The sequence below is a fragment of the Microtus ochrogaster genome, chromosome 7, assembly GCF_000317375.1.
Source record: "Microtus ochrogaster isolate Prairie Vole_2 chromosome 7, MicOch1.0, whole genome shotgun sequence".
NCBI lineage: Eukaryota > Metazoa > Chordata > Mammalia > Rodentia > Cricetidae > Microtus > Microtus ochrogaster.
Window position 1 is genome coordinate 4,494,276 of NC_022014.1, and position 16,202 is coordinate 4,510,477.

The window sequence follows — 16,202 nt, forward strand, 5'->3', positions numbered from 1 at the left end:
GTCTACAGAGCTAGTTCCAGGACAGGCTCCAAAGCCACAGCGAAACCCTGTCTCGAAAAACCAAAAAAAAAAAAGAAAAGAAAAGAAAGAAAATAGAGGTGGGGCTTGTGTTAGGAATATTTCCTAATGCGAGCACTCTGCCGACACAAATTCTCAATCAAGCCAAATCAAAACAAGCCAAATTAAGAAATATCCAGGTTTAATGGGAGTTCTGTTTCCTCCGGTGGCCCCGAGGGGGAACCGGGAGGCCCGCGCCACCGGGAGGAAGGAAAAGAGACCACGTGTTCCTCTTTTGGGAGTTCATTTAAATACTCTGTGGGAATGGTCCTGAACCCCCTCACCGCCCCTCCCCCGCCCCTTCAGAACCTGGCCTGTTGGGATTTGGAGTCCAGACCAATATAACTCTCAGGCCTGGGGGCTGGGATAGATGCGAGGGGCTGGGGCCTATGCTCCCGACTCTACAGCTTGCACTGGAGAGATGGCTCAGCAGCTAGGAGCATTTACTGCCCTTGCAGAGGACCTAGCTCCAGTTCTCAGTGCCCACAGGTGGCTCACAGCTGCAGCAATCCCAGCTCTGCAGGATCAGATCCCCTCATCTCGTCTGCATAGGATGAACATAAACTCGGCCTCACACATACACATAAACAAAAAGGGGATAGAGAGATGGTTCAGCAATTAAGAGCCCTGCCTGCTCTTGCCGAGGACCCTCGTTCAATTCCAAGCACCCACACCCCGCATGACAGCTCACAACTATTTTAACTCAAGTTCCAGGGGATCCAATAACCTATCTGTGGGCACTATACACAAGTGAAACACCCTTACACTAAAAATAAGTCATCCAAATCAGAGAGAGAGATAGGCAGAGAGAGAGAGAGAGAGAGACAGAGACAGAGACAGAGAGAGAGAGAGAGAGGAGGTAAAGATGCCCACTGCCAAGCTGGAAGACCTGGCCTTGATCCCAGAACCCACGTGGCTGAAGGAGAGAACTGACTCCCGCAAGTTGTCCTCTGACTTGCTCCTGCGTGTGACCATGAACACATACATGCACACCCCATGAACACATACACAAATAAATGTGAAATATTTTTTTAAAAAGAAACTTGGCAATTTACCTTTTAAAACAAGTCCTATGAGCAACTGCTAAGTTTACTGTGTCTAAAGAAGGACAATGATGAAAGTATCGTTGAAATCGAAAGATCTTTTTTTTTTTTTTTTTTTTTTTGAGTCTTAGAGATAGGAAAAACAAAAGAGCGAGCACTTCTACATAGAAAAGCACACAGCGATGGAAGCTTTAGAAGTAGACGAAGCTGAGGTGGTGGAGACTTGTCGAGTCTGTGTAATGTCGGACTTGAACCCCTGTGCGTGGGGGTGATGACAAAGAGCCAGCCTTCCTATGCTTGACTTTTCTTCCGCGGTTAAGGATGCTTGCAATGACATGGTGAGGAAACTCAGCCCAACCCTGAGAGTGGAAACAGGACTCGGAGATAGGGAGACGACTCAAGACAGACCCGCTCCTCCATCAGTGCTGTGTTCTGCAGACGGCGCGCCACCTCAGCTTCTGGTACTCTGGGTGCAGCAGTGCTGTGTGGTAGGTCTCCTTCCTGGGGCTTGGGTAAAACCAGACTCCGGGGCTTCTTCTGAAAAGGACCGAGGAAGAGTGAAGCCCAGAGGGTGGGTGTGGACAGGACTCTGGGGGAGCCGTTCTGTTGGCTCAGATCGGTACCCTTAGCCTTGTTGGAACCTCGGCTGGGATACCAAGCTAAACCCTACTGCCCCACATCCTGAGCACTAGCTGGAGTCAGCTGACTGTCTCCCCACCCCCACCCCCATGGCCACCCTATGCCAGCTCCCAGACTTTGTGCCACCTGGGCTAAGTCCTGAGAGGCTTAAGGCTCTTGACGACAGTCAGGGTTCCAGAGACACGAGACACCGCCTACGTTTAGATTAGGTTCAATTTGGGGGACACGGAGGAAAGCAGAGACGTCTGTCTAGTGAAACATACAGTTTATTAAGCAGCCACTGGTTGCCTGTTTTCTGACCAGATGCGCAAAGACCTAGAGCAGCTGCGTACCCAGGTTGGGTCTCGCTCCTCCAGCGCCAGCAGAGGCTGCGCGTGTTAGCAGTACGTTTCTCTGGTGTGTGAATTGAACAAGTGTGCCCCAAGGCTCCGGCTCTGGGGACTCTTACTTCAGTGGTTAGAGGGCAGGGACTAGAAAGCGGGCTCCAACGCCCCCAGACGGGGGTTAGGGGAAGGGAGTGAGGTGCAGTTGGGAATAGGGGAAGGAGAACCAGCGGGCGTTCAGCCACATTCCTCTCTCTAACATTCAGACAACGGTTTTGTTCCCAGGGAGGGCCGCAGGAAGTAGCCCTGGCTTCAGGGTCCTCCCTTTGCTTTCCTGCGTTCTTTTTGGCACTCGGGGCTCGAGTGGAAATTCTCAACTACTTTAGAAGTTTCCCCTAATCTCTGAAATGGGTTTATTTCTTTAGCCAGTCTCTAATACCGTCAATTCACTGTTAGTAAAACCTTATATCGAAGAGACAGATGTTCTTGCGTGTTGCCCGGCTAGCTCAGTCGGTAGAGCATGAGACTCTTAATCTCAGGGTCGTGGGTTCGAGCCCCACGTTGGGCGACTAGATGTTTTTGTCTTAAAATGCGGAGCATATAAACTCTCACACTGGGCTGAAGAGATGGCTCAGAGGTTAAGAGCACTGGCTGCTTTTCCAGAGGTCCTGAGTTCAATTCCCAGCAACCACATGGTGGCTCCAAACCATCTAAAAAGAGATCTGGCGTCCTCCTCTGGTGTGTGGGTATGAGGCATATGGTTGTATACATAATAAATAAATCTTTAAAAAAAAAAACAAACTCTCACCCTTGTTGGATGGAAGCTCCCCACTCTCATTCATTGGTACTCCCTTACCTCAGGAGTTCCCTATCTTCTAGTAGTCAGGTGACTTTTGGCCCTCTCAGATATCAGGGTCTGGTGTAATCAACAAAGCGCTGCACAGGAAGCCGAGTCCTACATTAGGCAGAGAGGTGAAGGTAAAGGCAGGTCTTGGTCCTGACTGTGAGCAAGAGAAATAGGATTTGAATTTACCAGCTACAGGAGTTCTGAGAGCTGATTCTTTTTTTAAATTATTATTTATTTTGATTTTTCTTTTTTAATGGATTTTTATTGAGCTTTACATTTTTCTCTGCTCCTCTCCCTTCCTCTCCCCTCCTCTTCAATCCTCCCCCCAAGGTCCCTGTTCTCCCAATTTACTCAAGAGATCTTGTCTTTTTTTACTTCCCATGTAGATTAGATCTATGTAAGTCTCTCTTAGTGTCCGCATTGTTGTCTAGGTTCTCTGGGATTGTGATTTGTAGGATGGTTTTCTTTGCTTTATGTTTAAAAACCACCTATGAGTGAATACATGTGATAATTGTCTTTCTGTGTCTGGGTTACCTCACTCAAAATGATGTTTTCTAGTTCCATCCATTTTCCTGCAAAATTCAAGATGTCGTTATTTTTTCTTCTGCTGTGTAGTACTCCATTGTGTAAATGAACCACATTTTCCTTATCCATTCTTTGATCAAGGGGCATTTAGGTTGTTTCCAGGTTCTGGCTATGACAAACAAAGCTGCTAGGAACATAGTTGAGCACATGTCCTTGTGGCACAATTGAGTATCCTTTGGATATATACCCAAAAATGGTATTACTGAGTCTTGAGGAAGGTTGTTTCCTAATTTTCTGAGAAATCGCCACACTGACATCCAAAGGGGCTGTACCAGCTTGCATTCCCACCAGCAATGCAGGAGTGTTCTCTTTTCCCCACAACCTCTCCAGCATAAGTTGTCATCAGTGTTTTTGATCTTGGCTATTCTTACAGGTATAAGATGGAATCTCAGAGTTGTTTTGATTTGCATTTCTCTGATGACTTAGGATGTTGAACATTTCCTTAAGTGTCTTTCAGCCATTTTAGATTCCTCTGTTGAGAGTTCTCTGTTTAGGTCTGTACTCCATTTTTTTTTTTTTTTTTGGTTTTTCGAGACAGGGTTTCTCTGTGGTTTTGGAGCCTGTCCTGGAACTAGCTCTTGTAGACCAGGCTGGTCTCGAACTCACAGAGATCTGCCTGCCTCTGCCTCCCGAGTGCTGTGATTAAAGGCATGCGCCACCACCGCCTGGCTTCCATTTTTTTTTATTGGATTATGTGATTTTTTTTTTGGTGTCCAATTTCTTGAGTTCTTTGTATATTTTGGAGATCAGACCTCTGTCTGATGTGGGGTTAGTGAAGATCTTTTCCCATTCTGTAGGCTGTTGTTTTGTCTTGTTGACCATGTCCTTTCCTTTGCTTTACAGAAGCTTTTCAGTTTCAGCAGGTCTCATTTATTAATTGTTTCTCTCAGTGTCTGTGCTGCTGGGGTTATATTTAGGAAGTGGTTCCCTGTGCCAATGCATTCAAGTGTACTTCCTACTTTCTCTTCTATGAGGTTCAGTGTGGCTGGCTTTATGTTGAGGTCTTTGATCCATTTGGACTTGAGTTTTGTGCATGGTGATAGATATGGGTCTATTTTCATTCTTCTACATGTTGATATCCATTTATGCCAGCGCCACTTGTTAAATATGCTTTTTTCCCCATTTGATACTTTTTGCTTCTTTATCAAAGATCAGGTGTTCAAAGATGTGTGGATGATATCTGGGTCTTCTATTGGTTCCATTGGCCCTCCTGTCTGTTCTTACGCCAATACCAGGCTGTTTTCAATACCGTAGCTTTGTAGTAGAGTTTGAAGTCAGGGATTGTGATGCCTCCAGAAGTTTCTTTTATTGTACAGGATTGTTTTGGCTATCCTGGGTTTTTTGCTTTTCCATACGAAGTTGAGTACTGTTCTTTCGAGGTCTATGAAGAATTTTGATGGACATTGCATTGAATCTGTAGATTGCTTTTGGTAAGAGAGAGCTGATTCTTATGGCTGCTGGATGAGATAGGTAGATTAGATAGATAGATAGATAGATAGATAGACAGACAGATAGAGAATTGAAATCTTGCTTGAATGAGCACAAGCAAGCAAGCAAGCAAGCAAACAAGCAGTATCTTTGTCTCCCCCAGTGGTTCAGAACCCTCAGTTTTGGGTTTTCCCCACTCCATGCTATCGGTAGGCCTGATATTTGTTTTTGTTTGGGATAGAGGGATTGAGAACTTGTCACAAGCCAAATATCCCGAGTGAAATACATTAGTGGATCTGAGGACCAATGGGGGGTGGGGATGGACGCAGGGTTGGTTAGAGTGACTCATGGCTTATGAATGGCTCTAGAAGGCCTGAGCGTGGCGAGCGTGGCGCCGATGGATTTTGCCTTTTACCCTCTCTCTCCTTTGCTGGAACCGTTAGAATTATATTCCCAAATCGAGCCCCCAAGATCCAATTGTCCACTGACTCATTCCTGAGACAAAACACCAAGGTCCATCAATCAAAATTCATTATTTGCTAACATATCCAATCAGGATTTACCAACTCACCCTAGCACAGATTCCCCCTTTTCTCCTTAAAACCCACTCCGACCAAAACCAAAAAGAAACAACCTTGCTTGCAGCTACTGGTTACTGATTGACCTTGCAGCCTGCCCCGACTCGGTTCCTCCTGCTTGTCACTCCGGGATAATAAATCTCCTTTGTGCTAAGAATTTGGTGTCTGAGTGTGTCCTGCACCGATTCCGGGGGATGGGGGGTGGGGTCGATCTCCCTATAACTTACTATGCCCTTCTGTCCTTGACAAAAGCGCACGGCTTCTACGATATTTCGCAGACTTCTCTATACAAAGAAATATACCAAGAAAATGGCAATTCACCTTGGCTTTAAAAAAAAAATACAATGATTTAAATTTTAAATGATGTGGAAGGTAGCTCAAACGTTGAGTATTTGCCTAGCGGTGTCTGAGTTGTTTAGCTGGGTGTGGGGTCAGCGTGCGCGCGCCCGCAGTTAAGGACGTAGTTCTACCCAGGTAGCCGTTTCCAGGGTCATTGGAGTTGGGCACATGGATATGATTCAGGCATTGAGAACACTTGGACTGTGTCGGATAAGTATTTCTGACCTTTTTGGAACCTCAACTGGCACGCCAAAGTAGACTCTGATGACTCATAGAGAGCCCAAGTTGGAGCCCAACCCACGGACCAGAGGCAACCAGATCTAGGTCACTGTTCCGCTGCATTCCTCCAGGGCCCGTTGTGTGGGGTTTAGCCCTTCTGCCTGCGTAGATATTTGTGTGGGGTCTGGTTCTGGTTCTGGGACCTTATTTTTTCAGGTTAAAAGGCAGGAATTGGAGGGAGGCCGGTCGAGCACAGATGGAAGGGAAGTCCCGTCTGGCCTGGGCGAAATGATGGACGCTTAGCTCTCTACCGCGTCCTCCATAGTTTTACCCCAAGAAGGGCTTCTCCGGCCCTCTGTCCTCCCGGTGCCGCAACCTTGGCGCCCCGGCCTGGGAGGAACCCGGGCATCTGAGGTGAGTTAGTGTGGGAGACTCCGTGTAGGACCAGGACTTTTGACCTTATTTTTCGCAGTTTCCAGTATGTTCAAGTCAACCTTGGTAATCATGATGCTCAAAAACCAGTATTGCCGGACGCCCGGCTAGCTCAGTCGGTAGAGCATGAGACTCTTAATCTCAGGGTCGTGGGTTCGAGCCCCACGTTGGGCGGTCTACTCTTTTTAGTTTGAATTCTTGAGACACCGAGCCTTGAGAGTGGGTGCTGTTTTCCAAGCCCCTCAACGACGTTGTATTATACTTTATCCGGTTTCTACCTCTCTCCATACCGGATTGCAGACTTTTTACTCAGTTTCGCTGACCCTTGTCAAGCTCTGCGGTGCGGGACGGGCTGCGCTCGGCTAGAGGATCAGCACTCAGGACAGTGAGCGGAGGTGAAGACAGTGGGGTTGCATAGAATTGGGGCACTCGGATTGCGGCCCTTACTTTGGGCACTCCACAGGGGCCGGGAAATCCGAGTCTCTTTGCAGCCTGATCTGTGGGTCCCAGCCCCAGGGTTCTAGGACCACGATGGAGTAGGACCACAATGTGTAGGTGACTGGCTTGTCTAGGAGTGAGTCCCATCAATAGAGAATTCTAGATCCCGGATGAGCCTCCTCTCCCCATTATCATATTCTCTCCTTCTCATCACCAGATGTGGTTCCCAGAGCGAAACTTAACCCTGAAACCCAGCGCGGTACATTTTAACAAACTTCCCCCCCCCCCTTTAAAAGTAGGGATTGAACCCAGCGCATCCTACACTACTCGGTCATAGGAAAGCAATTTAAAAAAAGGCTTCATGCTCTCTGCAGCTGCCAAATTCGGGTCCTGAGTTTCACCCAGGACCTACAGATCTGGGTTCCCCCCATTCGAGAGCAGTGGCTCTCAACCTTGCTAATGCTGCGACACTTTAATACAGTTCTTAGTGTTGTGGTGACCTCCAATGTAAAATTGTTTTCGTTGCTACTTCATAGGTGTAATTTTGCTGCTGTTATGAATTGTAATGTGAACATCTGTATTTCCTATGGTCTTAGGCTGCGGCTGAGAAAGGGTCGCTATCTATAGGTTGACAACTACTGTCTTCTGTTTCTTGGCAAGGGCTCTTCATTTTTGTTTGGGATGAAGAAGGATTTGAAATTTTACTATGAGTCAGGATCGTGAACAATGAGAATTTGTATTTTAAGTAACAACGCGGGCGAGTGTGGGCGCGGTGACGCGGATTTAGTTAGAGAGAGACACAGGCTTGTTAGGTCTTCTGTGCAAGGCAGAAGCAAGCAACCAATTTTGGGTGGAAAATTACACATTTCTGTTATATTTTACAGATATACCCCTAGACAGAGAAAGGACAGTTCACCTTAAAAACTATCAAAGAAACACGATACAATATGGTCACTCGATATAAGCAATAAGCGTAAGAAAGAAAATTACAAGGCTGGAGAGATGGCTCAGTGGTTAAGAGCATCGCCTGTTCTTCCAAAGGTCCTGAGTTCAATACCCAGCAACCACATGGTGGCTCACAACCATCTGTAATTAGGTCTGGTGCCCTCTTCTGGTCTGCAGACACACAGACAGAATATTGTATACATAATAAATAAATTAAAAAAAGAAAGAAAATTACAAAGATTTTAGATGTCGAAGTCATCAGACAATCATAACACAACTGCGCTCACTATATTTTAAAAAGGAAAATAATGGGAATATCTTTGAAGCAGAAGAGTTCTTCCATCTTTTAGCTTGAAGAAAAGGAGCAAATGCTTCTACATTTGAAAACACACAATTGAAACTTAAAAAGTAGATGAGCCCTTGCCTAGCGTAAGGTCCCGTGTGTCGAACCGGTTCTAGTTAAAGCAGGATGAACTCGTTGTCCAAGGGTCACTGGATTAGGTCCCTGGGCATGCAATCCAGGTACTGGGGACGCTTAGGCTGGCTGGAGTCAGTGTGTTTAGCCACACTGGAGCCTCACCTGTGACTCCACTGTGGGCTCTGCTCACCCACTCTCCCAGTCGCAGTTGGAATGTAGTTTACCGACTCGTGTCTCCTTAGGGCTACCCTGTACCAGCCAGCTCCCAGGCTGTGTGGTCCTTAGACTAAGCGGAAGACCCGAGAAGGTAAGTCTCCTAACTCCAGGGTTCCCGCCCTACCGAAAGCGATCCCTCTCCCATTTAGGTTTAGTTCCGGGGAAACGGGATGGGAAAAGCAGAGAAGCCCACGTCGGGGCAGGCGTAGAAGCGACTCAGCTCGACACAAATGCGGTCTTAGGTTCCGATGCGCTCCTCCACCGCCAGACCTGTCGGGTTTTGTCCCCCACGTCTGGCTATGTAGATGTTTTCGTGAGGTGTGAGACCAACGCGATTAGGTGCGGGACTGGTTGAAGAAAGCTTGTTTTTGTTGAGGAGGCGCCACCAGGAGACAAAGATGTGAGACCCTCAGGTCGGGGAGAAGAAGGGAGCTGGCAGGTCAGCCTGCAGGTCAGCCCGTAACCCTGCTGGGCAATAGTTTTATCCTGGGGAGAGCTGTGTGTTGGAGAATTGGGCTGCACTTCCCAGCCCTGGGGTTCACCTCCACGGGCAAAGGCGTTCTTGGCCTGAGGGAGGGAGCAGACGGGGTGTCTGATCCGAGCATCTTTGTGGGGGGAATTTCAAGAATGGTTTTAGTTTCTGACACAGACTTAAGTTCCAGTATCCTCAGGCTACCCTTACTAATTTGTCTATTCAGTAGGTGCCTTTAAGACGCCCGGCTAGCTCAGTCGGTAGAGCATGAGACTCTTAATCTCAGGGTCGTGGGTTCGAGCCCCACGTTGGGCGTGTTGGTATTTTAGTTTGGATTTATCCGCAACAAAGGACCTTACTGCAGATGTTCCGCATCCTTCCCAAATATTCTCTCAACCACAGGACGGAGAAAAACTCAGACTTGGAGTAGTGAGCGATCTTTTGTGGGTCTTCTCTACTTCGAGCCGGCAGGAGACGCCATGGATTAGAGTGAATGTGGGTGTCACGGAGTGTTTTCCATTTTTGACGTTCTGGATGGAGTCGGGCACTGGGCAGTTTCTCCTGCTTTTAAATTTACCCTTTCCAGATGGATCTGAAACTTTTTAGGTCTGTGCAAGCCAACCACAGGAATTTGTCACCATCCTTAAAAGAAGCAGATGTCCTTAAGTTTCAAGGCTCGTTGGTCTAGGGGTATGATTCTCGCTTAGGGTGCGAGAGGTCCCGGGTTCAAATCCCGGACGAGCCCTAATAACCATTTTGGCCTGTATTGAAAGTCAACCTTGGCTAAATAGAAGGACGTCCTAAACAAATAGAAGTCTCTCAAGGCGGTTCTTGCTTGTTTGTTTTCTGTTTGAGGCAGGGTCTCCTGTAGCTCAGGTTTGTCCTGAACTCTGCGTTTCTGACCTTCCTGTCTCCACTTCTCATTTGCTGGAAACTATAGGCTTATGAATTAATCTGGTGCTCAGGTTGGAGCCCAGAGCAAGCAAGCAAGCAATCATCTGAGCCATAGCATCAGCTCATAATTCAAAATTTCCATCAATGAGAATGGCTGGGATTATTCAAACTAACCTGATGTATAAAAATAATGAAAAATGCTGGATTAAAAAAATCAATCCAGGTGTGGTGTCAAAAACCAAAACAACAAAGCCAAAAAACTAAACAGCCTTGAAAGTGAGTAGGATGGTGCATGCCAGATTCCAGTACTAGGGTGGCTGGGGCAGGAGACTGAGTTACAGGACAGCCTGAGCTAAGTAGTGAAACCCTTCTCCCCTCTCCCCCCTCAAGTTCCAACCAACCACAGCAGAGAACTTTCACGACACTAAAGGAATTTTTAGCCAAATGTAAATGACCCCGGGAACCCTGGGAAGGTGCATGGAGCCTCAAACTAATAGTTCCTTACAAGGCATTTGCCAATCAATCTCTCTGGGACCCTGGGGATGCTGGGAGAACTGGAGCAGGTGGCTGGGACCCCTTGAATTTGTGCTGGACAGGTGAGAACGCATAGGAAAACACCCCGCCTGCTCCACCCCGCTGGTTGCTGTTTGGGAGAGAAGGTGGCCTAAGATGTTGAGAACCTTATATATCGCTCCAGGGGTTGTGGAGAAAAAAAGCTACATTTCCTGGTTTACTATCACTGCACTCTTCAAAACCCTTCAAGGAGTGATAAGTGACCACACCCTGTCTAGCACGCCTTCGTCTCTGGTTAAATCTCCTGCACGCAGCCTGGAGAAGAGAAAAAGAGGGAACCTTTCCCATCAGGGCCAGAGATGATCGTGTTACTACGAACAAGTCTAACAAACGTGTGAGAAGAATGTGCAAATGCCGTTCAGGCATTCGAAAACATAGCTCAGCAAGGTCCGGGTTGATTTATCACGCTACCATGGATCTGCCAACTAGTCCCAGAGTTTGTGTAGCGCTTTTGCCAAAGAATTTAGTACAGCTCTGCTGATAAGAAAACACTTAGAAAACACCAATGATAGCCTTTCTGGAGAGGTTGTGGAGAAATGGGTACACTCATCCATTGCTGGTGGGAATGCAAACTTGTGCAACCACTTTGGAAAGCAGTGTGGCGGTTTCTCAGGAAATTCGGGATCAACCTACCCCTGGACCCAGCAATACCACTCTTGGGAATATACCCAAGAGAAGCCCTATCATACAACAAAAGTATATGCTCAACTATGTTCATAGCAGCATTGTTTGTAATAGTCAGAACCTGGAAACAACCTAGATGCCCTTCAACAGAAGAATGGATGAAGAAAGTATGGAATATATACATATTAGAGTACTACTTAGCAGTAAAAAACAAGGACTTCTTGAATTTTGCATGCAAATGAATGGAAATAGAAAACACTATCCTGAGTGAGGTAAGCCAGACCCAAAAAAGAGGAACATGGATGTACTCACTCATATTTGGTTTCTAGCCATAAATAAAGGACATTGAGCCTATAATTCGTGATCCTAGAGAAGCTAAATAAGAAGGAGAACCCAAAGAAAAACATATAGGCATCCTCCTGAATATTAACCTTCATCAGGCGATGAAAAGAGACAGAGACAGAGACCCACATTGGAGCACTGGACAGAAATCTCAAGGTCCAAATCAGGAGCAGAAGGAGAGAGAGCACGAGCAAGGAACTCAGGACCGCGAGGGGTGCACCCACACACTGAGACAGTGGGGAGTTCTATCGGGAACTCACCAAGGCCAGCTGGCCTGGGTCTGAAAAAGCATGGGATAAACCGGACTCGCTGAACATAGCGGACAATGAGGACTACTGAGAACTCAAGAACAATGGCAATGGGGTTTTGATCCTACTGCACGCACTGGCTTTGTGGGAGCCTAGGCAGTTTGGGTGCTCACCTTACTAGACCTGGATGGAGGTGGGCGGTCCTTGGACTTCCCACAGGTCAGGGAACCCTGATTGCTCTTTGGGCTCTCGAGGGAGGGGAACTTGATTGGGGGAGGGGGAGGGAAATGGGAGGCGGCGGCGGGGAAGAGACAGAAATCTTTAATAAATAAATAAATTTAAAAAAGTATGTCCCCCCCCCCCCAAAAAAAGAAGAAAACACTTAGAAGCTCTGTACGGCGGCACGTACCGCGCCTGTAATCCCAGAGTTTGGGAAGTGGAGGAAGGAGGTTCGGAAGTTCAAGGTCATCCTCAGCTGTACATTGAGTCTGAGGCAGCCTGGACTACAAAACACTATTAATCAGGGTTGTGGTACAATCTACAAGACATCTGGCCTGCTAATACATGTCAGTTTGAAGTTTGTCAGTAGCCTTTAAGGTTAAATCTGGTACCAGATCACCGGACTTTAGTTATCAGAAGTCTGTTCTCAGGACCCAGCTCGACCTGAAGAGTCCGAGGTCTGTGCCCTCCTCGCGTCCTCTGGTCTCCTAGCATCTTTAAGGTCTCCGAGGCACAGACCCGCGCTGGAACTAGCTAGGACCTCAGTTTTATGGGTCTTAGTTGGATCTTCCTTTTTCTCTTGCATTTCCGTAAAAATGCAAAGGATTTTTTTTAAGCTAGCGAAGTTCACCTCACGCTTCGGACGGGAAACCTATTCCAAGAACCGCAGGCAGCGCCCGCCTCTGCAGTCCCGGATGAACCTCGGTCTCCCAGTACCGCGGTTCGAAACCGCAAGGCGGATTCCAGAGTAGAGGACGCTGACGGGGCGAGGAGGAGAAAGGTGTCCCTCTAAGGTTCCGGGAGCTGGACGGCAGCGTGGAGATGGATCGGAACAGCTTCCGATTCTGCCGATTTTTTACCACTAGGCAAATTGCCAGTTACCGTGAACGAAGAGAGAGTTTCCTGACAACTCCGCCAAGGAAGTAGCTTCAGGCCGCTCTGTTTTGTCTGGCACCCCGATACTCCCGGTGCACCGGTGTCTGCACAGCGATAGGCTCAGGGCCGAATCTTCTGGACCCTGGACGGTGTCCAAGCTCCGAAGGTCGCGTCCAGTCCCTGGGCTGCAGTGGCTGCAGGCGTGAGGACGCGAAGGCTCTGACTTCTGCGATCGAGCCTTGTAGGGTCAGGTGGGTGGGTTCCTCTGTTTCGGTCTGGGTCTGTTCCCGGCGTCTCTCTCTGCAGTGCGGTTCAGTGAGAGGCCAGGGAAGAACACACGCGAGGGATTTTCGAGGGTCCAGGACTTCACCGACAGAGCCAGCTAGGGACCCCTATTTTTCCTAGTGTTTCCCAAGTCTTTACCCTAAAGTTAATGCGGTGTGTCCGGAGCCAGGCAGCCCTTGGGAGGAAGTGCAGGCGCGAGGCCCGGCGAGCGGTGGACTGAGGTTGCAAGATTCGGAACGTGCCCAGCCAGAGGAGCTCGTGGCATGCGAGGGCGCTGGGGCTGGAACGCTAAAGTGACTCGGGCAAGATATCCTGGGTAAATAAACGCTAGTAACCGAACGATGGTTTAACCACCGGCGCGGAAGTGTTCCTTTAAAAAATTTTCAAGGGAGGTTCTCATCACCTGCCCCAGTGGCCTAATGGATAAGGCACTGGCCTCCTAAGCCAGGGATTGTGGGTTCGAGTCCCACCTGGGGTAATGTGTATCCTATTACCTGCTTTGACAGGTAACATTTTAAGCTGCTATATCATCCACAGCAGAGCATAATGAAGAGAAAAGCGAATAATCAAAAGATTAAAAAAAAAAAAATGCCATTTACTCAAGAAATGTGCCCTTGTGATTAAACATGTAGGGTTTTGGAAAACAGTCTGGTGTTGTCTTTCCACAGCACAGGAAGTGTGCTTCTGAGTTCCAGCTGCTTTTGGGAGATGTCTACCCTGCCTGGAGACTTTCAGATGTTCAGTAATCTGTTTACAAGATGTTTTAGTGTAGCTGTTGGATAAAAGAGGGAAAAGGATCATTTGTAGGGGAAGAATTAAATACTTTCTGTTCCTTTCGTTTTTGGAGTGTTCCCCTCTGTTGTCCAGGCTGACTTTGAACTCTCCTTCAGTTTCAGCTCCATGAGTGGCTCCCTTACAGGAGTGACTCCATCATATGCAACTTCAATTTGTTTTATTAACACAATTCAACCGCAGAAAGACAATTTAATCTCTTCTGGTCAACTTGGATGATAAAACATGAGAGGGATTTTTAATCAAACAAGCTCATCATGCCTAGTTCCTAGCAGGGCTGAGGACTTTTACTTCCTTGGACTAGAGGAGGGAGGTCAAAGGGAGAAAGGACGTGAGGGTTTTCCTCTGACAGGCGGCCCTTGAGGAATTGGCAGGGCTGAGGGGGATGACTAAGGACTGTACTAGAGTCGTGGATGATCTTCTGTTTGAATCTCTGCTTCAGAATGGCTATTTCTGTGACATTTTATAGTTCCTTCGAGGTGGGAAAAAGATGGGAGGGGTCTTGGTATTAGTCTATCGTTTGGGGTTCAGCAAATTCTGTCCCTATTGGTCTGTGACTTAGTGTGTACACCAATAACATAAAGCCCAAGATCCTTTGAACACAAGGCCAGCTGTTGTTGAAGGCACCTTCCTGGAGTAGGCACTCAGACACCACTGAGAGCAGAAGAGAGGAGATGTCGCTGGTGGGCAGTAGTCAGGGCAAACTGCAAGGCTCTGATGACAAATCCAGCTATATTCTAAAACCACAAGGTGGAGTGGGCAAGCAAGATTCTAAGGAGAGTAGGTGGCAGTCTGCAGGTTTTTAAGGGATAACTAATAGTTCCAGCTGTTTTCCCAGGTCATTCTGTGTCAGGCAGCAAGTGAAGTCATGCTTGGCAAATAGGGAATACAAGCTGCTTTAACAAATTACTAAAGAAATCATAAATCAGTATCTAGTAATTGTTTTTTTTTAATACCTAATTTTACTTCATTGTATTCTGGGAAATGGGCTGGCTGTTCAGAGCATGCTGGAGTCTGACTGAATCCTAGAGTAAGCAGGCATGTGTGGTTTTCTCTATTCCCCTTGTGCTCCACCTTTTTCTATTTCCCTTCACGTGCCCCTCCTGACCCCCTCCTCTTTCCTTCCCTTGGACTGATGTATGCAGAGTGGCTATCAGTGCAGGGTGGGGAGAATTACCTGTAGAAGAACAGATGCGGGTGTTTGTGTTCAGGTTAAGTGATCTGCTGGGTTTAAACCACAAGACTCAACCCGGAGGAGGAAGGGAAGGCGAAAAGTAGCAGTAGATTCTAAGCTGGAGCCCATCTCTATTTTCTTATTCTAACCTGTTCTAGACAGCATCTTACCATGTAGCTCAAGATGGCCTTGGTATCTCTCCCTCTTTCTCCCTTACCCTTTCTCTCTCTCTTTCCCTTCTCTGCCCAGGCAGGCATCAAACCTAATACATAGCCAAGGATGGCCTCAAACTCTTGATTCTACTTTGTCAGCCTCTTAAGAGCTGGCGTAACAAGCCTGCACCACTGCTTCCAGTTTGCCTTGTTCTCTCTCTTCCTCTGCTTTTTTTTGAGACAGGGTTTTGATGGCGGAAGTCACAAAATAATCCCACACTAGTTCAGAATTATGAATAATAAAGGGTTGTTTATTTAGAGGAGACTCACAGATCACTGTCCTAGATAACAGTCCTCTGCATGAATGGGGAACAGGAACAGAGTCTAGCAGTCAGAAGTGAGATCTGGAAGCAAGAGAGAGAACATACATGCTTTACAGCTGAATTTATAGTATAGGAGACCACACCCATGTGGGCTGTTATCTTTTTTAAAAAATATTTATTTATTATGTATACAATATTCTGTCTGCATGTATGCCCGAAAACCAGAAGAGGGCACCAGACCTCATTACAGGTGGTTGTGAGCCACCATGTGGTTTCTGGAAATTGAACTCAGGACTTTTGGAAGAGCAGGCAATGCTCTTAACCTATGAGCCATCTCTCCAGCCCTGTGGGCTGGTATCTTAAAGGCTATTGGATGAAGGAGCAGAAGGAACTCCCACAGCACCTCCCCCTTTTGCTTAAATAAGAGAGTTCCAAACCTAATACAAAACTATATACACTAGGAACAGATATCAAGTATAAGATTAGAATTACAATCAACATAAACAATATTAAGCAAGGAACATATGCTAAATGTTTTAATAAACATTCTATCCTAAGGAGTCTAAGTTTGTTTTAGAAATGGCTTGGCTACATCATAAGAGGATGGTAACTACAACTATCTAATCTTCAACCCCATTGAAGGCCTGAGAAGGGAGATAATATTACTTGAGTAGGCAGGAAGTGCAATCAAGCAGCTTCCAAAATGTGCAGGAGATGACAG

General features: G+C 47.1%; 5 non-coding genes across 5 annotated transcripts; all 5 read left to right on the top strand.

Annotated features, from left to right (window-relative positions):
- The first annotated feature begins 2,557 nt into the window (after positions 1-2,557).
- Trnak-cuu lies at positions 2,558-2,630 on the top strand. Its single transcript has one exon. It is a non-coding gene; the product is annotated as a tRNA-Lys (tRNA).
- A 3,961-nt stretch (positions 2,631-6,591) lies between these two features.
- Positions 6,592-6,664, top strand: Trnak-cuu. The gene has a single exon. It is a non-coding gene; the product is annotated as a tRNA-Lys (tRNA).
- A 2,557-nt stretch (positions 6,665-9,221) lies between these two features.
- Positions 9,222-9,294, top strand: Trnak-cuu. The gene has a single exon. It is a non-coding gene; the product is annotated as a tRNA-Lys (tRNA).
- A 358-nt stretch (positions 9,295-9,652) lies between these two features.
- Trnap-agg lies at positions 9,653-9,724 on the top strand. Its single transcript has one exon. It is a non-coding gene; the product is annotated as a tRNA-Pro (tRNA).
- A 3,721-nt stretch (positions 9,725-13,445) lies between these two features.
- On the top strand, positions 13,446-13,518 carry Trnar-ccu. The gene has a single exon. It is a non-coding gene; the product is annotated as a tRNA-Arg (tRNA).
- The last annotated feature ends 2,684 nt before the right edge of the window (positions 13,519-16,202 follow it).